The sequence below is a fragment of the Sminthopsis crassicaudata genome, chromosome 2 (genome assembly GCF_048593235.1).
Source record: "Sminthopsis crassicaudata isolate SCR6 chromosome 2, ASM4859323v1, whole genome shotgun sequence".
Taxonomy (NCBI): Eukaryota; Metazoa; Chordata; class Mammalia; order Dasyuromorphia; family Dasyuridae; genus Sminthopsis; species Sminthopsis crassicaudata.
Genome location: NC_133618.1, coordinates 12,388,329 through 12,406,853, shown reverse-complemented (window position 1 = coordinate 12,406,853; position 18,525 = coordinate 12,388,329). Strand labels below are relative to the sequence as shown.

At 38.9% G+C, this 18,525-nt stretch overlaps 1 protein-coding gene across 5 annotated transcripts in view; it reads right to left on the bottom strand.

Annotated features, from left to right (window-relative positions):
• PPP2R2A (protein phosphatase 2 regulatory subunit Balpha) overlaps positions 1-18,525 on the bottom strand; it is a 106,729-nt gene that overhangs the window by 27,397 nt on the left and 60,807 nt on the right. The window lies entirely within an intron of this gene.

Here is an 18,525-nt window from a genome sequence, read left to right as displayed (position 1 = left end):
TTGTATTTAGAAGAACTAAGAATTCAAGTTGTGTTTTATGTTCATGGAAATAAAGGATGCTATTTTACACTTTAAAATCTTGCTGTTCAATTATGTCCAAATCTTCATGACCCCTTAAGAGGTTTTCTTGGCAGAGACTGGAGTTTGCCACTCCCTCTCCAGACCTACTGCTGTAGCCACTGTGCCACCTAGCTATCTACCTTCTGACTCCTTTTCCCTACATTCATATGAATTCAGTAAAATTCTATAAGGGAAAACCCAAGGAAATTTCTAATTTACTGACTCAATCAGAAATCAGAAAAGGTCATCAGAATCCAAGGCAATCAATCGATCATTTAGGTGGGCTCTCTCCTACTGTGCAAGTGCACAAATCAGGGGCTGATGGTAGTGGTAGTCAAATTACACCCAAAAGAAATAGCCAATTTCAGAGCTAAATTCACAAAGGTAATTAATTGTTGCTTTCTTCCCCCAAGTAACAGTTAATCTCATAATGAAGGAAATTCTAAGGCAAAGAACCAAGTATCACCATGAAAAAAATTATTACTGAAGGCTAGACACACTTATTCACTAGATGCTATTTAAACAAATTCTCTAGGAAAAAGTATTCATACAAAAAAGAAATGTGCTAGTGAGTCCTATAAAAACCAATACAAACACCGTTCTCTATATTTCTAGCAGGAAATAATTTTGGGGGCAATTTTCATATTTTCTGTCAAATATATGTTTAGTGTAATGGGGAAGGGGGAGATGGCAAACACTGCAAAAGGGGACTTTTCCTACATTGCCAGGTAATCAATATCATTGTGGAATGCTTAATTGAATACATTTCTAACTTGATACCACCACACAAAATCCTGTTAAGGAGCAGTATTTTAACCAAACTCAGTTCTGAGATACCAGTTTATGTCTTCCAACACAAGCCTATTAAGGACTATTTTATCTTTTTCTTTTTATGCCATAGTCATCAATCAACAAGCATTTATAAGCACCCACTGTGTACCCGGCACAATTAAGCACTAAGTATATAAAGAAAGGCCAAAAAAAGAAGTCCTTCCTGTGTTATATGGGACATTCAAGCAGGGAAGGCACAAACATCTTAGGGATCAGGCAGACGGGATTTTAGCCAGAAGCCAGCAGAAAGCAAGAAGAGTACCGCAAGCACAGAGGCCAGGCAGAGAGACAGGTTGGCTCCTCCTCACTTCCTTCCCAAAGTTCCATTTTTGATGGGGGGGGGGGGGGGGGGGAAATCGATCTCTAGCAAAAGCTAGGGTTTGATTTGCCTGGACAGGGTGTGAAGTGGCTAGAGTGCTGAATCAGGTGGCAAGAAATCCAGATCAAATTCAACATCAAAATTTCCTATCTGTGTGACCCTGAACAACATTTAACCTTTACACCTCAATGTACTCATCTATATACAACAGGGAAATAATAGCATTTACCTCCAAGGATGGCTATAAAGACCAAATGAAACATGAAGGTAACCAACAAGGCCAAAAGGCTGCTGTGAGAATGAGATAAACCATTATTACTGGGTGAGGGCAAGAGGTGTGCCTTAACTGATTTCCTTATTTAAGAAAGAGTCCTATATAAAACCACCACATGAGTGAGATGCAGATCAGTATTTTTTTTAACTAAAGGCAAACCAAGTCCTACCTGGACAGCTATCCTACCATCCCCCCTCATCCCCTGAAAGCGCCCCCTGGTCCAGACTCAGCCCTAGCGCTCACCCCCGGGGAGATAGCTATCAGCTGCGTCTGTCAGGTTAAGGCGATGGCTCCCATTCCTTTGGCCTCTACCAAGAAACCAACACTTGCCCAGGCCCTGTCACTCTGGACCCCCTCTACCGCCCCCACTACAAGTCGCTCCTCCCCATTCCTATCTCTTGCTGTGAAAACACCCTGCAAGATAGTGCTGCATTGCCCCAGCTGCCTAGGGTTCCACTCATTATTCAGGTGAATTTCTGCCACAAAATTCCCTTCTCTGGCCATCTGTTGCTGCTGCCTCCCTTTATTACAAGACCCGGGGTCTGTGAATTTTTTTGTCTTGTTTTGGTTTTCAGTATTTTGATATCCATCTCTCAATGTAATTGGTTTCCTTTGTAATCTCATGTATTTCATTCTATAAAAACATTGTTCTGATATGTCCATAGGTTTCACTAGACTGTTGAAGGGGTCCAAGTCCAAAAGAGTTATTATTTTCTGTCCTATTAGCTACTTGAGTTTGCAATGGTATTTGGCACCATGTCTAGAACAAAGTCGGAGCTGGATAAATGTTTTCTCATCTATCAATTTGAATAAAAGATGGTTGTATATAACAAGTGGTATAAAATACTTCATCTGGAAAATGTATGACTTGGAAAAGGTGATGAACTAGCCTCAAGAGCAAGGAAAATGGCTAGCTAGTTCAAAGTTACACTGGCATAGTGCCCTTGGATTAATGTAAAGGGTTGAAACTCTGAGTTGATGCATTGAGTGTGGACAACCAAGCACTTATGGCTAATTATCTGTTGGCCAATACTCTATTGGTTTATACAGAATTGTAGGAGGGACTAGGGGGTGGAGTAAGACTACCCAGAGTCACTTTTAGAGGTAGAGGAAGTGAGGAAAGGTCGTAGAAATCCTGTGTCCACTCCATTCACTTCTATCCCTAAAGATCAAGAATAAAGACCAAGGACTTTTGTTTATCCTGACTCCTGCTGATTTTAAGGTATCCAGGGTGCTAACTCGGTCTTCACAGATTAACAGTAATATATGGTTCTGAGATTCTGCACTATTCTGCAGAATCTCACACTGAGAGAACTTCTTGGAAGAACTTAAGGGAAAAGAATGAAGAAGCTCAGTAGGCTGCTCTCTGAAGATGCCATGGGAAGTATTTGGAAGGGGAGGAGAAAGGAGGGCAGGTCTCTATTAATGAGATCCATAAGCATTTATTAAGGACCTGACAGTTCCAGGCACTGTGCTAGGATTTAAAGATGAATGGAAACAGACCCCAACTTGGGTTAAACAACAACAACAACAACAACAACAACAACAACAACAACAACAACAACAACAACAACAACAACAACAACAACAACAACAACAACAACAAAGAAACTGCAAAATGGCAGAAGCTCCACAGGTGATGTTTTCTTATTGCAGTAGAGGCAGTATGAGGGGCCACAAGAGAAAGGAGGGGAAGGCCCTAGGCGGGATGACAGAACTGAGTGAAAAAGAGAAGTGAGAGGCAGCATCCTGACTGTGGGACAGTCAACACAAAGAGGAAAGTCCGGCAGATGGAAAGAAAGATGAGGGTGAGAGATAAAGATTCAGGGCTTTCAACATATTGCTTTATGCAGAGAAATACAGGCAGAAAAGTTCAAACAATTGCTAGAGGGAATAGTTGAGAAAAGAATCAAAAGTTTTCACAGATAATCAAACACATGGCATTAATGTCACTGAGCAAGAAAGTGTCAAGACAGAGCTCGGTATCACAGGATCACCAAGGTTGAGTCGAGCCCTCTCATTTACTCCTGAAGAAATGGAGGCATTGGGAGGAGACCCGCCATCATGCAGTGCAGTGGGTTTCATTGCTGGGATTTCATACCAGCTCCTCCTGATTTTGAGTCTGAAATCGCTTTGCCACCAGCCCATAAATAAGGGGCCCATATTAAACCCAAGAGACATGGGGAAAACATTCACCAACCGAGGGAAAGGCAAGGCTTCGGGAGGAAAGCAGTCCTCCTGTTCCAGGTACAGACTGCATACAGGGCACGAACCACAAGGTAAGAAATGGCCAGGACAAAGATGGGCAAGGAAGGTGCCCAGGGGCAAGAAACAGACAGGACACAAACTGCATGGAGAAGTCTGATTGCCAGGCTAAGGCAATAAAAAGCCATTAAAGGATTCTGAACACAGAGGAGATCTGCCAAATCTGTACATAAAATACTTAAGTGGTTGACTGAGGAGCACAGTGTAAAAGGAAGAGAAAAGAACGGATTGGAAGCCTATTTGGCAATAGTTTAAGGAAGAAGTAATGAATAGGATTTGGGAAATGATAAGAGGGTGTGTGTGTGTGTGTGTGTGTGTGTGTGTGTGTGTGTGTGTGTGTGAGAGAGAGAGAGAGAGAGAGAGAGAGAGAGAGAGAGAGAGAGAGAGAGAGAGAGAGAGTCATATTTTAATAATATTAGATTATGACTTGTAACATATTTGAACTATTTGCTCCCAGAAATACTAAAAAATATCCAGCAAGTTAAATGTAAGGACAACAGTTATTTTGTTTCCATATAAAGTTCAAACATATACCAAATACATCTCATTATTTTTGTGAATTTTCTTGAGGTTGAACTATTAAACAGCAATTCTGACTATTATTTTCTGTCTATTCTATCTACAAACATTGAAAAACGATTCTGAATCATGTTCCTTTGGGACAGAAAGATCCCTGTGCCTACCCTTAATTATTAGTTCAGCTGATCAACAACTGTGAGCTTTGCCTACACGAGCTGTTCTCCTTCCCGGCAACTACCTTCTTCAAAGTGTCATGTCTTCCCCATTCTAGGCACTCATATTCCAAAACTGATTCCTGGACACACAGGACTCTTTTCTTCACTATACTCTTGAACATCACCCAATGGCACAAGAAGATCAGATCCCAAGTCTTCTCTGTGGCCAGAATGCCTCCGGTTCTCTTTGGCCCATTCTAATTCGAGTTCCTCTTGGCCCAATACATTGGATCTGAGCTGCTCAAAGCTCCCCAGGAATTCTTACTAGACCTAGACCATCCACCTTAGTGAGTTTCAGGGATTGGGGTTAAACTGAGGAGATCAGATGGGTAATCAGCCTCTGGAAGCTGGAGAATAGTTATGGGCCAAGCCATTCCAACCCTGGGGGGGTTACTGCCCCTGGGGCCCCGAGCCACTCCCAACACTCCCAGGATCAGCTGGAGAGTTCAATCTAAGACATGTGAACACAACTCTTCTTTCACTAATACAGAATCCGAATTAAGTCTCAACATGGAAGACAAAACTATACAGACACCTGCATGGAGATGTTAGTACCTACTCTATGGTCTCTTCCTTATTGATGGAAGCTCCAGCTTCAACCTTATAAACTTTAGCATATTTTATCCAAACAACAATCATGGGAGGTTAGTGCTATTATTACTCCAGTTTTGTAAATATTTAATATTAAATATAAATATTTAATAAATATTTGTAAACATTTATAGAGTCCCTATTCAGTCAAGTACTTTATCCTGAGTTTAAGATAAAGCCTAATAGGGGCTTCAAAAACCCAATTACAGGGCAGCTAGGTGGGGCAGTGGATAGAGCACCAGCTCTGAAATCAGGAGAACCCGAGTTCAAATGTGACCTCAGACACTTAACACTTCCTAGATGTGTGACTCTAGACAAGTCACTTAACCTCAATTGCCTCAGCAAAAAACAAAAACAAAAACCAATTACAATGTGCTAGAGAGAAAAGAACATAAAAGACTTGGGGAATTGGGAAGGTCTTAATATTTATTTTATAAATGAAGACAATAAAGCACAGAAATTACCAAAATTAGTTATATAGTTATTAGTGACAAAACCTTGTTTTAGGTTTCCTGACTCTCAGCTAGGGTAAAATTAAATAAAAAACAAAAATGAAGTAATCATTGAAGGAAGTAATTCGTATCAGGCAGTAACTAGACAATTTACAATATAATTGATATTATATTTTTCTTCTTTTTAAAAAAAGCAAGGAGCAGGAAGAAAATAATATAGCAGTCAAAAACAGGGGAAAATGAAGATACAAACTATTTAAATTATAATTCAGATAAAGGGAAGAAAAAGATTATTCCTGAAGATTTCTTCTAAAATATTAAATCCAAGATATTAGATATGCAAATTTTAGTTATTATTTTTAGTTATCATCCTATCTCTATTTTATTTTTGTGTATATCTGAGCTTAAGGCCAAACAATTTAATAGGGCAATGAAAATCTGTGGCAATATCACTTGTAGTAATTTCTATAGCAAATACATGCCTCTGGAAGCACAAAGCCAGACCTGCCTACCAAGGCAAATTAACTGCTAAAACAATAACTTCTTACCATTCTACACTGTTGAACTGCAGCAGACTAAGGTGTACTCAGGTGGGTAGAGCGGCCTCACTAAAAGACACTGTTATAACAGCAGTTGCCAGAGTAAAGCTTAAACTGTACACATATTTAATTTCGAATTCAAGGTTTCTACACTAACTTTTTTTCCACTAATTCAGTTAGAAGATATTGCAGCAGCCCCTGGGATTTAGGTTTCTGGATACTTCTAAATTGTCAGATGACTGACAATCCTGACATAAGAGGCATATATATGTAAGAAAACCCTTTTCTCATCCCCTGTCCCAATACCATGGCAGAAGACTTGCAGCCAGCACTTTGCAATAAGAGAAAGAATAGTATATTGATGAGGTAGGAGTCAAAATACTAGTTTGTTGCCTACTCGATTTTTATATATTCAGCTTTCTATCCAACTTTAATTCGTACAACATTTGTTCGAATACTTCTTACTGTGGTCTTTTGCTAAGTATTGACCAAGCTACGGTCCCTGCTTTTCAAACAAGTAGAAGAATATGTATGACATACACAACACAAGTAAAGTACAAAACAAAATGTTATAAATTTAGAGGAAAGAGGAGTCCAGGAGAGAGAAGACAATCAAAGAACTCTTCATTGAAAGGCCATTTGAGTTTGGTATTAAAGATGGCCTAAGATTAGGGGAAGAGTTAAGGAGACTATTCCAAGCAGGAATGAGCATCATGGGATGTGAAAGGGCTGTTGGGGTGTTGGGTAGGAATGGGGAGGAAGAATACAATTTTAAAGGAATGTGAGAACAGTTAAGAATGAGTAGCATGGCAGATGGGAGCTAGTCCATGCCAAGCTAAGAAAGCTGAAGATAAGTCTGGAAAAACAAGATAACTAGTTTCATTCATGAAAACTCCAGTGTGAACAAGGTGAGATGTAAATTGTAGAATAGACATATCTGTTGGCATCGGATACTTTTGGGGCAAAGACAATTCTACTTTCTTTTCTAATTTTATCAGTTTATCGTCTAAGAAAGATATCAGGACAAGTGAAAAGTTTGAGTCAGAAGCTGGAAGATGTTCTCAGGCAGGGAGGAGAAGGGGAAGTATATAGCTACCTTCCTCCTTCCCATCTGTCAAGAAAATAAAAAGTTGGAAAGAAGCAATTCTCTTCAACAGATAAGATATCCAGGGATGACTTTCAACCATCTGAAATATAAAAAGACAAAGGAAAAGTAGAAAACAGATCATTATTAGACATGGAAACAAAAAGAATGGAACACAATCTATGTTCCTAAAGACGCCAGAATCAAAGTTAAGTCTTTAGCCAACGTTCCTTAATAAGAGGTCCAACTGATGCTTTTAAGCTTTCCATTGGCAGCATTCATCCTCAAACAACTAGGAAAGCTTTATGCTGCAATGATTCAGCTAATGAAATGACCATAATGTAACATTGTATGTTATAGTAGACATTAAAATACCATATGTAATATAAATACATAAGAGGGACAGTTTCCAAGTGGATCTATTTTAATACACAGCATACCCTCACACTAATAAATCTTTATCAAGCAAACCAAAAACAAAGTATATTGTTCATTGCAGCCCTTAAAATTTTTAGTTTATCTCCTACATTATTAAAGTTATTATATATACAAAACCAAAACTTACAAATACTTAGATCCAATATTTCTGACTAAAAACAGAAACTCATTGGCCATCTTATTTGTCCTAAAAGAGTTGGGTGCTAGTGACCACTTTCTATATGGGCAGATTCTCTAATTTTACAGTTTAACCCCAGGAAATCCAAGTCAAGATTCAGACTGAAGTTGCTGGCCCAAAGGCCTTCCCCCTTGAAATCCTAAGACTTTCATTTCTTTTGCTGCACTGCAGGGCAGTGTGTGGGGGCTATGCTCTATGTTAGCAGTTGTCACAGCTTTTAACCTTTGTTATATATCAACTATATGAATGAACTACTAGTTTGTTTCTCCATATCCCCAAAATGGAATAACCATTTTTCTCCCATACTGTCAAACTAAAAATAGCAACTCAAATTTTATTTTTTCAATCGACGAGTATATGGTATGCACATACACATATATACACACCTACATACATATAATGTACCAATTTCATAGCTACAAAAACATATCGATGAGATATAAAATCAAAATATGCTATTCAAAAATTGGCAACTAGACAGTTTTAGTAACATCATTTCAAATAACCTTTTCCAATCAAAAAGGTCAAAATCCAATTGAGTTAATTTTATTAGCTGAGAAATAAAATATATTAGCAAACATTTTTTTTGGAGGGGGGAGGGGTCAGAACTATATGTTACGGAAAATAACCCAAGCAGCTTATTATCCTTTGAAAAAAATCAAAGAACTCACCGTTAAGAATACTGTTATTCCCATACCTTGGTCAAAGAAACAAGCAGACATCAAAACACTGCTGTTGGACTGGGTAGATTTAACATTATGTGAGAATTGACAGGGGAAGCATTTCATCTTCTGGGAACACTGATTCACTTGTGTATTTTCATCTGTGTTAACACCCCAGTTGCCAAACAAAACGAATGCTGGTCTTTTCTTTGTATTTGTAAATAGAATCCCAATGCTAATTACAGGCAGGGTTATGCGGCACTGGGTGGCAGGAAGAGCTTTAGCTTGGCTGCTGCTGCTGCCTCCTCCCTCTCCTCCCTCCTCCCTCCCCACTTCAGTGCAGGCTATTTTTTGCCAATCTCTAGGAGGTGGACTTGCAAACAGAGAAGGTGATATGCACTGGTCAGAAGTCTGCAAATCCTCCATAGTTAAACACTGAAGGCTTAGAGCTTGAGAAAAAATACATTTTTAAAAGCTGAGACAATCACACTATAATCTAAAAATGGAATAGCTCTGAACACTCTCAAAATAGAAAAAAAGAGAGAGAAAACGTTTCAAGTGCATTGAGTGAAAGTGTTTGCCTTTACTCAATGTCACAGAATATAAGATTCACATAAATCTGTAGACATTCAATTTCAAGATAATTTGATAAAATCAACAATTCTGGGTGCATTCAAGAACAAATCTTTACGTGACTTAATATTTAATGTACTTTTAAAAATGCATACATATATTGAGCTCTCCAATATCAATGGATAGTTGTATTCAGGATATTTGGGGGACTTAACCTCTCTGCTGTGAGGCTCTGCAAATCCTTTACCTGTGACTCCAAGAAGCTGCACAACCACACACCGGTAAAACCAACTCAACAGATAAGCCACACTGGTTTCAGGTAGCTGACCAGCCTAAACCACTGGAGTTCTATAGCATGGGTGCTAGAGAAGAATAAGCTGTCCCAAGGGCCTTGAAGGGGGCTGCAGCCTGTGCTCTGGAGTCCTTACACCTGGGCAGGCGTCCGAGATGCCAAGGTCATCCACTAGCCAGTTACTTTGGCCTTAGCATTGACACTGGACAATGACGCAGGAAGAGGGTGAGGCAGGTGACTTTGGACAACATCAAGACATCTTTAAAAATGAAAAATAAAAAACAAAACTTCAAAATCCATTGTTGCTAGATTCTGCAAAATCTTCCCCCCTTTTGGGGGGATGGGGTAAAGTGGCCTGTGAAAGTCACATAAGCTTAACCTGGTAATCCTGGGTATGAAGGACAGCTCTATTATTAACTACCTATATAATAGTGGGGGAAAAAAACTCCACTGGGGGTGAGGGACTTCCCCTTCAAATTTCTCTTCTGTAATATGGAGACTTGGTACACTGCAGTAGCTCTGGCTAGAGTCCGCAGCCTCCGACTTGGTCAGTCACTTTCTGAATGACCTTGACCCGTCACTTACTATTATGGATCTCTAACCCTTCAGATGCTCACTGAATTGGTACAAAGGGGTCTTCTGAAGACACCTCCAACTCAAAAGCTATCATCATCATCACATGACCTTGTAAGGGAACTTGACTAGAGTTAACAAGGTTTTTCTTTCTTTTCTTTAGGTTCCAAGGAACCTAAAAGCAATTCTATTAAGCACATACTTGAACGTGTTACTGTACCAAAGAATCCAAAGCTTCTCCTTGTTGGTATTCTTCCCATGGGTGCAGATTGGCTTCCCAACCTGGACTAGAAATTCATACCCATGTAAACCCTCAGACTAAAAATTCTCCCAAGAGAAGAGGCTGGACTGCTAGGCCTGTGGGTACCACTGCCATCCATCTCTCACTCCTCCTCCTTTTCCCACGAGAAGTCAGCTGTATCTAGTGTCCTAAACTGATAGCTTTAAAGCTCACATGGACCTTAGAAATTCTAAGGTCTAATTCTTCATTTTTATAGATGAGGAAATGGAAACCATAATATATAAAGGGACTTGCTCAGGACACTTAGGATGCAAGTGAAAAAAGCTAAGTTCTAAATCAAGATCCCTTTGCATTGTAGCCTCTGTGTTCATTTTGATCATTTAACCAAAAAACAGTAGGAACAGGTAGTTCCTACTTCAACTTTCAAATTGGCTACCGCAAATCCCCAGCATATAATTGTATAAGTCTCAAACTAGCCCACCATAAATGTGGCAGATAAGGAATGAATAAGTAAAGAGTGATTTCTGCAATACTTATAATTAAGGAAATACAAATATTTAAAATACTTGTTTTTTGAATATTTACGCTTAAAGAAAAACAGGTATAATGGAGGATGAAGAGGCCCATGGAGACTTTTCTGGAATTATTTAAAGAACTTCAATCATGTCCAAGTGGCTTTAAAGGATCGTGGCATTACTTCTTTATGATGTCCAATATATTTCTTTTTCACTGCAACAAGTTTTAGCATCAAATAAATTTATAACAGTTACAATTAAAGCGACTCTTAGAGGAAGGGGCTAAAATGAAATAGAAGGGAAAAGAGATGGGAAATGTTCAGTTTTCACAGCATCTCATCTAATATATATCCTTTTGGATATGCTCTTCTTTACAAAATTCACAATTAGCTCCTGACCTAGCCTGCTTCTATTTGTCCAGTGAATAAGGTTGCCCACTCTGTAACATACTCCATGTTCCCAAGAAGGGCGAGACAGCTGTAGCACAGTGGAAGGACTACAGAATTTTGTTGACAAAAGATCTTTAGTCTGAATTCTACCTTTTCCCCTTGTTACCTGTGTCATAGTAAGTTAAGTAACTCAATCTCTCTGCCTTGATTATTTCATCTATACATTGAGGAGTTTGACTAGATAGCCTCTAAATTCCTTTCCATCTCTAAATCATTCTATGTCATTCTAGGATAGTTGGGTTGAACATAAATGCAGAAAATCCTTGATTCCTACCCCTACCCATCCCACACCCCCCAAGGAAAGAGAAGCATAGAATCAGATAGTTCCCAGTGCTGACCGCCAGATGGTGCTGTCGGTCCAAAACAGTTTTGGTCACTTTCTTAGGCACATGTACTGTAAGCAAATATCTAGCCACCACCTACAAAAGTGTTCTCAATATGAACCAGAAATCTCTGACCACAATCTATTCTTCTATATTTTCCCATGCCTCACCTCTCCTAAACCCATTCTTCCTCAACCAACTTTCCACCTTTAGTTCTATGTCAATTCCATCTGACAAATGACTTTTATATGGTTCAGTACTATTTCTTCTTCTAAGAGGCCTTTTTTGATCGCTCCAATTATCTTATGCTTAACTGTTTACTGTTTACTTGTTTAAATCACCACAGACCCTTAAAACTCTGTTAAGCTACAATACAGAATCTTGTCTTTATATTCTTGGGGGGCCAAGGACAAAAAATGTTCAATTTCTGAAGTGAATCTCAACTAGGATTTGAGTCTATGAACTGAACGAAAGCAGGCCCCGGCTCATACTTATTAAAGCTTACCAAAGTAAACTAGAGTATCTTTATTTTGGGAACTCTTCTTAGCATAATCCTTTGGATTCTATGAGCATTTTTAGAAATGTTTGTTGAATTGTTTTTGTCAAATTTCAAGGAGGACAAGTATAGCTGACAAGAAGATCAAACACAACTTTTTGTTACCTTCTTAATGACTCCAAACACAATAGATACCAAGGTATCTATTGAGAAAATACATCTCTCTCTTCACTTGTCTTAGTTTCCTCATTTGTAAGATAAGAATAGTAGCACCCTATCTACCCGGGTTATTATGAGGATCAAATGAGAAATATCTGCAACGTGATTAGAATTACCTTAAAGAATCACATAAATTAGCTATTATTATTAGGAAATCATGGTGGATCATAAATTGAAAATTAAAAAACTTCATACCCTATCATTAAGATGTTATAGAACATAGGGTCTATATAATGTATTTCTATGTAAGGTTCAAAATGCTATTTTATTACTTAACCTGCCCTTTTTCAGTTTGGGGGGAGGAGGGAAAGACATCTGCTCATGCATACTATGGAGAAGGCATGACATGCATATGAAAAAAATGCTCTCAATCACTACTGCTAAGAGAAATGCAAACTACGACAACACTGAGGTATTACTGCACACCTCTCAGATTGCCTAAGATGACAGGAAGAGATAATGAAAAACTAATACATTGCTGGTGGAGTTGTTAACTGATCTACCCATTGTGGGAAGCAATTTGGAACTTTGCCCAAAGACTATCACACTCTGCGTACCCTTTGATCCAGCAGTGTTTCTACTGGTCCTGTATCCCAAAAAGATATTAAAAGAGGGAAAAGGATCCACATGTACAAAAATGTTTGTAGTAGCAAGAAACTGGAAACTGAGTGGATGCTCATGAGTTAAGGAATGACTGAATAAGTGATGGTATATGAATGTTATAGAATATTATTGTTCTGTAATAAAGGATCAGCAGGATGATCTCAGAAAGGCAGGGAGAGACTTTGATGAACTGATGCTGAGTGAAGTGAGTAGAACCAAGAGACACTGTACATAAGATTATGTGATGATCAACTATGATGGATGTGGTTCTTTTCAAAAATGAGGGGATTCAAGATAATTCCAATAGACTTGTGATGGAAAGAGCCATCTGCCTCCATAAAGAGGACTATGGGGCCTGAATATGGATCACAACATAGCATATTCACCTTTTTTATTCTTGCTTGGGTTTTCCCCCCATTTTTTCCCTTCTTGATCTGATTTTTCTTGTGCAGCATATGTTCAGAAGAATTGCACATGTTTAATCTATATTGAATTAATTGTTTCTAGGGAAGGGGGTGAGGGGAAAGGAGAAAGAAAAAATTGGTACACAAGATTTTGCAAGGTGAATGTTGAAAACTATCTTTGCATGTATTTTGAAAATAAAAAAGCTATTATTAAAAAGGAGACAGAAAGAATGACATGGTCAGACTTGTGCTTTAGAAACATGGAATGGAGGATGGACTGCATCTTCCAGACTCCAGACTTATCATTGTGCACAATGATATTACCTAGCTGCCAAAGGCTTAATGAAAATGACTTGGAGAACAAGGAAAAAAAGATGGAATTCTTCACCAAATGAAATGTTTCAAATGAAATACTAGATAAAGTTCTACTCTGACAATGGAGGAGGAAGAGAGATTGAGAGTCTTGAGGAAGGATGAAAAAAGTTTGGAAGTTTTTTTTTGCTGTGGTGAATGAAAGAATGAATTAATACAGGCTTCAAAAGATAGCCCTGCCCCAGTTGAAGGCCCAATTCAACCTCTCTTTCAGTCCTTGTCTGACTCTTCAAGATTCTATTTCTTGACAAAAAAAACTGGGATTGGCTCTTTCCTTCTACACTTTTTTTTTTAACAAATGAGGGAAACTGAGGCAAACAAGATGAAGTGACTTGCCCAGGGTCACACGGCTATTAAGTGTCTGAGGCTAGATTTGAACTCAGAAAGAAGGGTCAGTATTCCTCACTCCAAAGTCAGCACTCTAACCACCTAGTTCAGCTTAAGTAACAAACTCATAGTGGGCCTAGTAAGTGGTTTTGGGACTTTATGCAGCAGCAGATATTGTGAATGATCCAAGGCTAAGGTTTGGAAAGTAAAATTAGGGGTAAGAATGGGGAGAAAGGAACTGGAGAGAATCACGTAGAACTGAACTGCTTGAGAGTTTTGCCAATGCAGGAGGGATGACTTGGAAAGCATCAACTGGAGTTGTGGGAGAGAGAGCACAGAAGAAGAACAGGAGGGAAGGGAGAGAAGAAGGTGGAGCTGTGACAGACCCCAGTCCAACTGCCAGGCACCAAGTGGCCTGGTTTATGGGAATCCAAAAAAGGCTCAGAAAGGACAGTCCTACCCTCCTTGACAACGAACAAGGCCAATGAGACAATGAGGGACCATTACTGGGGCCTCAAACATTTAGTCAGAGCAAATGAAGAAAATGCCTGGCAGATCCATATGATCATTTCGGGCAAGATGATTATTTAAAAGAGAGCTTACTGTATATGGTTATTATACAACATATTTACAAATTGAGAAGCAAAACAAAAACATACAAACAGGCAAAGTGCTATCACCAAGATCCCTTCAGACCCTTGCAATGAGTTGTGTAATAAATGTAACATATTGAGCTATCTGATTTTATAGGCCATAGCCCAAAATACACAGTAAACTGTAAAAGGCAAAAACATGAAACAAATAAGTAGGCACTAAGGAACAGAACTCTCAAAAAAAAAAAAAAAAAAAAAAAAAAAAAAAAAAAAAAAAAAAAAAAGAAAAACCCCACAACCAAGGCACAAATTTATTTCCAATCAATAAACAAGTGTTTATATAAAGCACCTGCCACGTAAGTGTGGAGGGAAGAGAACTAGTATTCTATCAGGGTTGATAAACCACACCTAGTTTAAGTATCTATAAAATAAATACTAAGGAATTTCTTCCCTCCACCCCCAAGCTAAGGGGCCAGAAAAAGAGTATGTATGATGAGCATATTTTGGAAAGGCTTTCTAAAAATTAAGGAGAATATATTTCTGGTTAGGAGGAAGCCTGTGCAAAGAAAGAGATGAACATCCAAATCAGAAGGGGAGTAATGGTTGACAGCTAGAAAAGTGGGTGGGAATTAACTAGGCTTGGAATGACAAATGGAAGAGCTTCTATTAGAATCCTAACAATAACAGGGGGACAATGGAAGGCTAATTCCCTTTCCACAGAGTTCATCAACAGAGTCAGACCAACCACTTTAGCAGCTGTATAGAGGGGTGGACTGGAATGGAGAAATCACCATATTTAAACCATATTTAACTGAGAAGGATTGGTGAGAAACATTAAGGGGAACTGAGGTGAGAGATAGTGGAGGTGGAATCGGTAAGAACTGGCACCTGACTAGATTATGTGGGATGAACAAAACTGAAGAACATACCTCAGTACCTCAGAAGATATTAGTTATCACAGCACAGTATAACTGAGGTTCACAATGACAGCAATGAGTCATAAAGAAAATCTTAAATTCAATAGATGGAAAAAGGAATATAACAGATCTCAGAAAAAACATTATGTGAAGTATTTTAAAAGAACATTTAAAGTGACAAACTTTGCATATGTAAAATGTATATGAAATTCCTCAAAAAATAAGTACTTTATAAATAACCTCTTAAAATACTAGGTATACAGTCTTATAATACTGTGTATATTTTAAGAGGTTAAAATGTGTACACCATTTCAAACATTCTGAGTAACTTCCTACCAGGAGCTCAGGACCTCAAATCAAATTAATAATTGTTGAAATGAATAATTCAACTAAGCATTTTAAAAGCATTTACTATATACAAGTTATACTTTTCCAATACCAAAGGAAGATCACAAACTGTGGATATCTCCACATTCCTAGAGCTAAGTCTAATCTAGAACTATTAAATTCTATTCTGACACTTTCAAGAACACATTCAAAGAGATGGGGCACTTTACAGGAAGTGTTTCTGAATTTTTGGATCTTCCCTCTCCCAAATTATCCAGGATTTATGTATTGTACAGGTACTTTTGTATGATTATGTCATCTCCTGTAATGATGTGAGCTTCTGGAAAGAAAGAAATAGGGAAAAGAAATGGCCCTATCTCCAGTGCATTACATGGTATCAGGCATGTGATGGCACTTAAATACTTTCTCACCCCATTTGTTAATAAAAGCGGTGACAGGTGAAGTGAAGGAGCCATTACAGAGAATTGTTTTTTATTCTTTTCTGTTTCTAGTCAATTTCTAGAGACAAGACAACTTGTCACCTGCAAATAACATCAAAATTTCAAATGCCAGGAGCATGGAGAAGCTCCAGGAAGACATGAACAAGAGTTACTTATAGCAGGCTGCTCTCTACACTGCTGGAAGGAACAGGAGTCAGGAACAGGAGTCATGTCAAGCCCAGAACCTCAGCAGTGTTTGGGCAGTGGTTTAGCAGGGCTTTCCATGGTAAGTGCAGATATCCAGCCATTGGTCATTCTTACTATCCTCTCTCACACCTCTTTAGCCTAGAAGCATGTAAAGTACAGGACCAAAAAAGGGACACTTTCTGGCCTTGGAATCCAAAGATCTGGATTCATTATATCATAATGGATGTATTATATCATAATCCATTAAAAAAGAAAAACAACTGTTTAGGTCTTCTAAAATTTTCTGTTTAGGGACTTTTGAAGACAGTCTTCTTGTTTTACCACTAATGCCAAAAATTAGTGTCTGCTAGTAATCTTACTTAACTGGCAGAACTCTAGATTGCTCTACCAACAGAATGAAATCTTCCTCAGAATCAATCATAAGGTCATCAAAAATTATCAGAATCCTTGGAACACTAAGGTTAAGATGGGGCTCCCAAAATGGGAGGGACAATGCATTCCTATATACAAGTAATTCTTAAATGGTGACGCCTATAACAATTGCAGTTTTGTTATGGGGGCACCACTACAAGTGGGCAGAGGACTAGGCTTGAATCAGGAAGACTTCACTCCTCCAGTTCAAATCAGAGTTCAGACACTAATTGGCAGTGTGACCTTCCTCATCTGTCAACTGAGTCAGATAAGAAAAAGGCAAATCATTGCAGTACTTTTGACAAGAAAACCTCAAACAGGATCAAAAACAATTTAACAACGATGCAAAATTAATAATTTCTTTTCCAGGAAACGCCAAAGGTCATTTGATTTACCCTAAAATAATTAGGACCAGAAAAATTGAAAAGACTAGGTTATTCCAGAGAATTATTTGCTAATATATAGGAAGAAATAAGAGCAAGGGGATCACAACTAGTCAACTGCACATAACATTAAAATCCCTAAGTCTAAACCTTATGAATAAGGTTTATTAGGATAACAGTTGTTTTGCAAAGGACTCAAGTGGAGGCCCATCTATATTCACCCCTTAATAATTTGACTCTACCTCCAGCACCTTACAAAGAACCCTCCCTCTTGAGGTGTCAATTTCTATAAATGAGGCCCCTAAGTGATCTCAGGCAGGATCAGTAATTCCTCTCTCTCACTGGATAAATTAGATAATAGATCTATAAATCACTGATTAGGACCAACTATGTTCTAGGAACTATGCTAAGTACTAGCGACACAACCATCCCTCTCCCTAAGGAGTTTACCTCCTAAGAAAAGGTGAGCAAGGAGAGATTCTGCCCAAAACTATTCTACAGAACTTGCAGCAAGTGGCAACATCATGCACCCAGAAGGCCTGAGGGGTAGGGGAGGTCAGCTTTCTAATGGGGAGTGGGAGTGGAGGTAAAGTGTCCAAGAGCAAGGCTGTGGGGAGGAAACCTGCAGCAAGTGACAACCAAGAATAACTTACCCAGCAAAGCTGAGTATAATTCTGGCCAGTCCTAAGGCTGTTCCTATTTGTGGTGTTCAGAACAAGAACTTTTTTCTTGTTGCTGCTTCCAAATCAAGACCACTGTGTCCTCCAATGCCAGTGCTAGTAGCCCGGTCCAACATTGGGAGCTCTTCAGTAGCACTTCCAATCAACTGTCAAGTCCTTCTCCAGGACCCCTTCCTTTCCCATCAGAGGGAGCTGGCACCACAGTGGGCAGAACTTCTGAATTCATATCCCACCTCAGAAAATCCCTCAACCCTTATCTACCTCCATTCCCTCATCTGTAAGATGGAAGAAATAGCATCTCTACACCAAGGTTGTCGTGAGGATCAAATGAAATCATATTTATAAAAGAAACTTAGCACAATGCCTGGTACATAGTAGACACCACAGAAATGAATATTCCCTTCCTTCCCCACTCCCTGACTTAGGTGACAATACACCTTCTGTATTTATTTATTTGTGTTCAGGCAAGCAAAGATATCCTGAATACTGGAAAGGACATTCAAGGTACTCTAGACAGGTAATTTACTAGCCCACCCTAGGAGAGCAAGTGCCCATCTGGGAGCTCTGTCCAATCCCCAAGGTCCTGCATCTCACTCCTAATACTAGTCCAAGGCCCTCCTTTTATCCTTTGAAGGTCGGGGAGGGTACAAATAATCATTAAAAATGATAACAATGGTGCCATCATTTCCTGCTAGCCCCTCAGACCCCCTGAATTTCTATTTCTTGCTAGGCGCAGTGGGTCCCCTGAAAAAA